This window comes from Bos grunniens, chromosome 18 (genome assembly GCF_055505025.1).
Source record: "Bos grunniens cultivar Pamir isolate PY7600 chromosome 18, Bosgru_T2T1.0, whole genome shotgun sequence".
In the NCBI taxonomy this organism is placed as follows: domain Eukaryota; kingdom Metazoa; phylum Chordata; class Mammalia; order Artiodactyla; family Bovidae; genus Bos; species Bos grunniens.
The window spans coordinates 2,071,915-2,080,379 of NC_141182.1; the positions used below are offsets into that span (position 1 = coordinate 2,071,915).

The following is an 8,465-nucleotide window of genomic DNA, read 5'->3' on the forward strand; positions in this document are numbered from 1 at the left end:
CACTGACACCCTTTCCTACCATGACTGACGGCCTAACCCATCCCTGAGCTCAGACCTGCAGCTCCAGCCGAAGAAGGGCCACCTCCACTTGGACTCCCACTGGTCAGACTGAGCACATCTCAAAGGTAAAGCCATCTTCCTCAATCTCCAACTCTGCTCCACTTCCTCTGTCCCCCAGGGGGCCCCACTCAGGAGAGTCCCGGGTGTCATCCCGCATGCCTCCCCTTCTCTCACCTCCTCTCTCCAGGCAATCATCCAGGCTTAACCGAGAAGCCTACAGCCTACACTTACCTCCAATGGACCCACTTCTCTCTCTGCACTGCCCTGTCCTGAGCACAGACCACCAACCTCTCTCTCAGTTCACTGCGGAAGGTTCCCCACGGTTCTCCGGACGCCCCCCAGGCTTCACGCAGGGGCCTGAGCAAACCTCTAAAATGAAGACCCTATTTCATGCCCCTGCTTGCACCCTGCAATGACCATCTGGTGCCCTCAAAGTCACATTCCTTAAGAGCAAGTGCAAGACCCTTCTATGTCTGCTCACTTATCTCTGGTCTCATTTCTCTTCTCTCATCTCTCACACTCTCATCAAACCTAAACTGCTGTAATTCTGCACACATGCCAGCATGAACTTTCTCTTCCACCTCCAGGATCTGTGCAAACTCTACCTTCTAACTGGCAGTTCCTGCCACCCCTCCCCGCCAAATAAAGATAATCTCCTCAGCTCTGAGCCTGGGTGATATCTTATTTGTCCCCACCCTCCCCGCAACAGTCAGTTAGGTGACTCCTCTATGTAGCCCTAAACACCCTGCACATTCCCCAGCTCAGAGCCAGCCACACTCTTTAACGGTCTGTTTGCTGATCAGGGAAGCAAAACAGGAACCCATCTGAGAATAAGGATTTTAGAAGGAGATAGATCTGGGTTCGAGAATCTCCTCCACCTCTCATCAACTGTATGACATTGAGCAAGTTATTCAATTTCTTTGCTTCAGGTTGCTCATCTGTAACATGGGCTAGGAGTTCTACTTCACATGGCTGCTGCAAGACCAAAGCAGACAGGGCAGGAAAAATAGGGCAAATAGCACCTCAGAAGCACTAGGAAAGTGGGAGCCTTTAGTTCCGTGATAATGGAAGTCTCTGAGAGCAGGGACCAGGTGTAACTCAATCAGCATTTTTCTCAGCATTCACCGTAGGCACCTTGGAAATACTACTTGAATGAGATAAAATGAATGAGGACAAAGAACAAAGAAGATGGGGGGAAAATTAAGCGATGACTCAGATCTCAAGCCTAGGGCCCCAGATGTGAGGGGATAGCCAAATAACATGAAACAACTTTTTTCCACAACGGTAATATTCTTATAGGTAATTATTATGTGCCAGACACCGCTTTATATATACTGCTAATTTAATCCTCACACATCCATGAAAGAGATGCTACAATTTCTGTTGTACGCCTGAGGAAATGGCAGCACAGAGAACTGAAATGACTGATCCAAGCTCCTACGATACTGATGAGCAGCAGAGCCTGAATTCAAAGCCTGTGAGTTTAGCACCAGAGTCTGCCACTGAATCATTATTCCATGCTACCTTTAAATTAAGATGAGTTAAAAAAGGGTAGCTGTAAAGGAGGCCAGAAGGACAAGGGTTAGCAAAAGTGGCATTAGAAACATAATAACATTTCAGTTTCAAAAAGAAATAATACTAAAAGACCAGAGTGATAAGAACTAAGAAAAGGATTTTTGATCTTGTGCTCATCATGACCTTCAAGAGTCAGTGAAGTGGTGAGAACAAATAAAAGGAGGATTTACAGTGGATGCAAAGAATCAAAGTAAGGAAGGCAACAGAGTCTATGCCAGTAGGTTGGCAGCAAAAGTAAATAAAGCCTGAGGGCAAAGGAGATAAAATCAGTAGAGAAGAAATGGAAAATGTCAAAGATGAAGTAAAACACATCTGGTTGAAAACCAATCATGCGTGTAATTTCTGCTAAACAACCTCAAAACTGTCTCTGGTTATGCTCAGATGTGCTTTCACAGATAAGACGACAGCTCCAGCTCCTGTGAGTTGTTCCTCTGCATGGTCACAGCATCCTGCACAAATTGGCTGCTGGTCACAAAGGACCCTGAGTGAGAAGCGTCTATTAACGGTGTTCTAAATGGATCAGCACACCATTTCCCACACCTCCCTCAGCATAAAGCCCACCTCCGACAACTATTTTAAAACACGCAGACACACATTCAGAGGCTCCCTCTCTGGAGATTCTGTTCCTGCTGGTCTAGGGTGCTGCATGTTTCAACAAGTGCACCCGGTGATACGAAGTTTGAGAACCTGATCCAAACCCCTAGCCCTAGAAAAGCGCCCCTTGAGCCCGGCTCTCTCCTCGCCCCGCACCCCCACACCACGCTCACAAACGCACAGGGAAAACGGACTTGAAGATGCCTCACTCAAACCTCACGTTAGAAGAGACCTCCCTGCCCCGCCTGGACGTTCCCAGGTAACCTCGCTGCCGACTCTGCAGCAGCTGACCAGCTGGTCAAGAACAAGCACGTCTCCACGCGGGAAAACGACTCCACCTGCAGAGGCGACCCGGGTGGACGAGCCTGACGCGCGGCGGGGGCGGTGCACGGCCGAGGGGCGCCGGGACAGAGGTCACCCAGCCGCGCTGGGTGCCCGCAGGGCCGGTGCCCCAGCCTCGGCACGGCTCTGCGAGGCGTCACAGCAAAAGAGAGGCTGGGGGAGCGCGGGGACGCGGCTCCCCAGGGCTGGCCAGAGCTGACGGAAGACGAGGGCCGGCCGGAGCTACCGGAGCCAGACCGCGGGAGAAAGCTGGGGGCGCGGGGTCCCGGGCCGCCGAGGCCCGCGCGGTCGGCAGGCCGGAGCGGCGTCCTCACCAGAGCCTCCCTTTACCTCACGGGCGGCCGAAGGCTCCGCACGCAGCGGCGCCTCGACTGAGGCGGGGCGGCAGGCACGGCAGGACCCAGGGGTCCTGGGGGCCGGAAAGGGGGGTGGGGACGGGAAGGGGGCGGGGCGGAGGGCGTGAGGTTCCGGGGACGCTGGAGACGCGACCTTCCGCGTTTTACGGTCCCGGGCAAGGGTACGCCGGCGCGTAAGCTCACTCGCGCACGCGCGCCGCGACGCCTGGGTAGAGCTCCGCCCCTGACACGTGGGCTTGTTTGGGTCTCGCGAGGCTCCGCCCCTGGACTGAGGGCACCTGCCTCCGCATCCTCCAAGATGGAGGCGAAGTGGAGGCCTGCCTTTTCCGGGCCTGCCTTTTAGGACTCTGGCCTCGGGCCGTTGATTTCTGCAGATGCTGCCGAGACGGCGGCAGCCCCGCTTGAGAGTGAGTGAGTGAGTGAGTGAGTGAGTGAGTGAGTGAGTGAGTGAGTGTGTGTGTGTGTGTGTGTGTGTGTGTGTGTGTGTTCTCGCTTCCGTCGGGGCGAGTGCCCAAGTGTGATCCCCCGTGGTCCGCCACCCAAAGACACTCTAGTCCAGGGCGTAGGCTCTTGGACGGACAGACGCTTTGTTTTTTGGAAGTCTCCCGAGTCTTCTTGGGGAATCGCTAGCAGAGCAAATCGGGAATCCGGTCTGCTGGACCGGTCCGACCTCGGAAGCAGGATTAGATCTCAGCTCGGGGCTGGATCTTTTCTTTTTGCACCTTCCCTGCTAGTCTGGACCAGAAGAGGAATCATTCACTCCATCTTCTGAGGAGCTCACCACCGACTCCTTCACCTCGCTTCCTGTCACTTCGTCCTGTTTTCTTTCCTTTATAGAACGTGTCGCTATGGTAGATCAGTGTTGAATGTCTTTCCAGTCTAGTTGCAAAATCTACCCTTGCACACGGTACCTAAATTTCATGCATGACTATGTTCTCGGCACTTAGAATTGTGTTTGGCACAAAGTCCAGGAAAAATGTCTGAATAGACAGCGATCTAACGGCACAGGCTGGGCTGCGTTGAGGGCCACACTCACCAGTTCCCATTCTTTGGATTCAAGTCCATCTCACCACACAAGCCAGTTTTATTTAATGGATGGCTTCCTGTGGCCAGGGGTCATGCTGGGTAATGGAGTAGACGTTGCTTATAAAATTACTGTCCTGTTTTCAAAGCAGAGAAGAGAATCTGGGAACCAAGATAAGACACACAAACGTCTACAGAGTCACTCTCCATGCAGTGGGCACATGGCTGGGGGAGAAGCCCTGCTCCTCCCCCTGAGACTACTGTCGCTGTCACTAGACTTGACATCCAGCCTTCAGTGACTCCTCGGTAAGAACCTGGTACTGTGCGTGTCCACCACGTACCTGTGAGCCCATGTCTGCGTGGAAACCAGAGCTCTGCATGCATTCCAGTTCACACCCGTGGGGAGGGAGAGAAGCAGCCAATGCCTTCGGCACACCAACCTCCACCCATAAATCATGCTGCAGTTTCGCAGTAGAACACCTGCCGTTTCACAGAGTCCCTGTAAGACGGAGTCATATTACAAGTGGTTCCTGTGCCAGGCATTGTGCCGGTTGAAACTTCATCACAACTGTGTGAGTTGCAGGGATCCCTAACCTCTGGGATCCAAAGCCTGATGATCTGAGGTGGAGCTGATGTAATAACAGAAATACAAGTGCACAATCAATGTGATGCGCTTTAATCATCCAGAAACCATCCCTCCTACCCCAGTTGGTGGAAAAACTGTCTTCCATGGAACTGGCCCCTGGTGCCCAGAAGGTTGGGGATAGCTGAATTCCTGCACCTGTGAGGAAAGTGAGGCCTATAACAGCATATTCTCATGTTGCAGATAATGAAACCAGGCCTCACATGTAATATTTACATGAAGTGGTAAATATTCAAGTCAGTGCCAAGAAATGTGGTAGAGACAGTGGTGGTACATTAGGACCACCTGGGGAATCTAAACCCGTTTCGTCAGAATGAACTGGAATCAACAAGGCTGAAAAACACATCAGGTCAGTTCCTGGAAGTTCCAGGAACTTCCCTTGTATCTAGAAATGGCAGTTGTGTAAAGCTTTGTGGATGATGTAGGGCTTGAGCTGGTTCTTAAAGAAGCTCTGTTCATATAAACCAGCAGTAGGTGGCGCTGTGGCCTAGGAAATGGGGTTTCCTGGGTTTAGACAGCCCCTCTTTGGAGGGCACTACGTGGAGATTAGATAGAAACCCGTCAGACTAAAGAAATCTCCCTGGAGAGGTGATAACGCAGCATGGTCCTTGGAACACAAGAGCGACTGAGGAGTGGCTTCTTGGGGTGCTGCCTCCCAAAGGGGTGGGACCACCTCTGTTGTTCTTACCAAGAGAGGCTCTGTTGAGTCAGGGACCCTCAGACAGGTGGATCCCAGGCATCATCTGACTTGAGCTCCTCAGAGTCAGAGCTGAGAGGGTGGTTGTGCCGGTTGGTTAAAAGCACAACTTCGGGCTGACCTGGCCTGGGTCTGGATGCCAGCACTCCTTGGCGTATGACCTTGTGAGGTGTTAGCTCTCCTGGGCCTCTGTGGGAGTTACCAACAAAGACTATATATAAAGAGAAAGAACCAACAGGATGTGTATGTACATAGAGGGAGAGATTAATGTTGAAGTCACTCACAGGACAGTGGTGCTGGCAGGTCTGGAATGCGCAGGACAGGCAGGCAGGCTGGAGACCCAGGGACCAGCTGATGGTGGGGGTCTCCAGCTCCCAGGCAGTGTGGAGACCCAATTCCTTCTTCCTCCACAGGAACTCTGTTTTCTTTTAAGAGCTTTAACTGAATGGATGAGGCCCACTCAGGTACAGAGGGTAATCTGCTTTACTCAAAGTCTAGTGATAAAACAGTTATTCACATCCAGAAAATACCTTTACAACAATATCTAGACTGGTACTTGATCAAACAGCTGGTTACCATCTTCTAGCCAGTTTGACACATAAAATTAATCATCCAGCCTTCAATTACTTGCTTGTAAAGTGGGCAATGACACTTTTTTGTTTGCTTTTGCAGCCTCAAGCAATGTGTATAGACTACTTGGCCCAAAATTTGCAAAAAATTTTGCACCACAGATAACTTTTAATATTGTTTTTGCAAAGTGAACCACACCGCCTGGCACCAGGGGCTCCAGGCTGTGGGAAGTGGGGGTGATGAGCCAAACTGAATGACCATGGAGGCTGGTGACGCACAGTCGAAGAGCAGGAACCTGTGCCAGGCCTGTTAGCCTGATGCCTGTGCTGGGCGCTGGGGGGAGTCCCTGGGGGCCCTGGGGCTGCTTTGAGCTCCTTAGGACTTCTGCATGAACTCCGTGGCTGTGGTGGAGACTCGCTCGCTCAGGGGGTGCCCTGGGAATCCAGTGAGCTTGTCTGTGCTCAGTGAGCTGCACGGGTATGGGTGACCTGTGGGCAGCTCTACCCTGGCCTCCGCTGATCTTGCTAACTTGGCTTCTGTGCTTTCCAGCCTTTTCCCTGCATGGCGCTGGGTGTTCACATTTACCATCAGTCACTTTTTGGAACTCTTCCCTTCCCCTCAAAGTGTAATGGAACCATTTCACAGCCACTTCTGTGAACACGTTGGGACACTCACACAGTTCTGTTGATGGTATTTAACTGAGCAAAACCGGTTTTGCCTCCCCTGGGAAGCCCCACCCTGAGGAGCTCCTGTCAGAGGTAGAGGGGACTCTTTCCTTAGCTGTTTCTTGTGTCTCTTCTCAGGAAGAGCTGAGTGACCACACCCTGCCTTTTGAGGAAGACCTGACCCCCCCCAGAAGGCTCTCCCATCCCTCCCTCCGCCTGCTCACCAGTGCCCAGCAGGTCCTCCAGTGGGCTCTTCATCCTCTGAACCCCAGGACGTCTGCCCACCAGCCCATTTCTACTTAGCGATCTGTTCGTCTGTTAGGAGACTCGTGTGTTCTTTCCTCGAAGATGCAACTAGCGCTGAGTGAAACACACTGAATAAAGGAAAGGAGAGCTGAATACTCTCTAGGCAGTAACTGATAAGAGAGGCCCAGCCATTTCAACATCTTGATTGTACAACCAGGAGACGGTACTGATGGAGGCTCTTTGAAGTTCAAACCGACACTGGGATCCACCTACAAACTGCTATTACAGTTTTCCTTTTTCTCCACAGCAGAGTGAGAGCTACAGAAAACTCTCCACTGTGAGTCATGAGCAGTCCTCTTCCCAGGTCTCTCTCTGCTGCTTAGGAGCAGCACCCAGAGGGGCCCCTCGCATCAGGCTTCTTCTGGATGCAGATTCCTTTAGTGCTTTTGGGATTTACTACTTTCCCTGACAAGAACACGACTGGGGCAGTGGCTCCTGTTTGGTAACTGAGCTGCTGTAAGTATGTTTTGAAAAATAGATGCCAAAAACTTGCATGTTAATGTTCCTAGCAGCATTATGAAGAATAGTCAATAGGTTGGAAACAACCCAGATGCCCATCAGCAGATGAAATACAGGATATCCATACAATGGAATACTATCCAACAATAAAAAAGGGACGAAGTGTGGGTTCAAGCTGCAACATGGATGAACTTTGAAGACATTAAGCTAAGTGAAAGAAGCCAGACATAAAGGCTGCAAATTATATGATTCCATTTGTGGCAAATGACCAGAACAGGCAGATCTATAAAGACAGAAAGTAGATTTATGGCTGCAAGAGACTGGGATGGGACATTGGGGAGAAAGAGGGGTGACTGCTGCTGGATATGGGGTTTATTTTGGGGGTGATGAAAACGTTCTCAAAATCGGTTGTGGTGATGATTACCCAACTCTGTGAATGTGCTAACCACCACTGACTTTTACACCTTGCATGCATGCTCAGTTGCTCCAGTCATGTCTAATTCTTTGTGACCCCATGGACTGTAACCTGCCAGGTTCCTCTGTCCATGGAATTTTCCAGGCAAGAATATTGGAGTGGGTTGCCATGCCATCCTCCAGGGGATCTTCCTGACCTAGGGATCGAACCTGCGATCTACTGTACTGATAGGTGGATTCTTTACCCAATAATCCACCTGGGAAGCCCAACTTCATACCTTAAAAGAGTGAACTAAAGGATATGTGAGTTAAATCTCAATGAAGCTCTTTTAAAAAACACTAGCGGCCAGTTTCTGCCCCCGAGAAGCAGGTGGATTGTGTTCTGCGGGCACCAGGAGTGGTTTTCTGTGGGGCAGGTGCCTGAGATGTGCCTGCAGAGCCTACAAAGCACGGCTCTCTGAGAGAGCTGCAAGACTCTCTTACAGGATAACCTTTGGTTCCCTCATTTTGTTTGCCCTGCATCTAGTGCTCTGCCCCTCAGTCCACCTTCTCTGGAGAAGTATTTCGGAAGTGCTCAAAGGCAATAATCTTGATTCGTTCATTTGTTGTTTGTCCTCTAACTCCCTGCAGAGAGCCGGTGCTCAGGAAGATCTTTAGGGAGAAAGGCGATCGGGAGGCTGGGACTGCGTGTGCCGGGCTGACTCGACATGTACCAGTGCCCCTCCCCGCCCATGTTCCTCAAGTGCACACCAGTGGGGCCA

The 8,465-nt window shown here is 51.3% G+C and overlaps 1 protein-coding gene and 1 long non-coding RNA gene across 7 annotated transcripts in view; one reads left to right on the top strand and one right to left on the bottom strand.

The window, feature by feature from the left end:
• The window catches only part of PDPR (pyruvate dehydrogenase phosphatase regulatory subunit), a 44,518-nt gene extending 41,428 nt beyond the window's left edge, over positions 1-3,090 (bottom strand). Inside the window, exon 1 of one of the 6 annotated variants that reach the window (XM_086349840.1) lies at positions 2,902-3,090. The gene's annotated coding sequence lies outside the window, so the exon portion shown is untranslated. Of the gene's footprint in view, positions 1-2,567 lie in introns of all 6 variants that reach the window. The other 5 variants (XM_086349845.1, XM_086349844.1, XM_086349841.1 and 2 more) reach the window with 5 other exon arrangements.
• An 88-nt stretch (positions 3,091-3,178) lies between these two features.
• Positions 3,179-7,694, top strand: LOC147352911 (uncharacterized). Its single transcript, XR_015145236.1, has 3 exons — positions 3,179-3,338; positions 4,103-4,256; positions 6,664-7,694. It is a non-coding gene; the product is annotated as an uncharacterized LOC147352911 (long non-coding RNA).
• Positions 7,695-8,465: the final 771 nt, after the last annotated feature.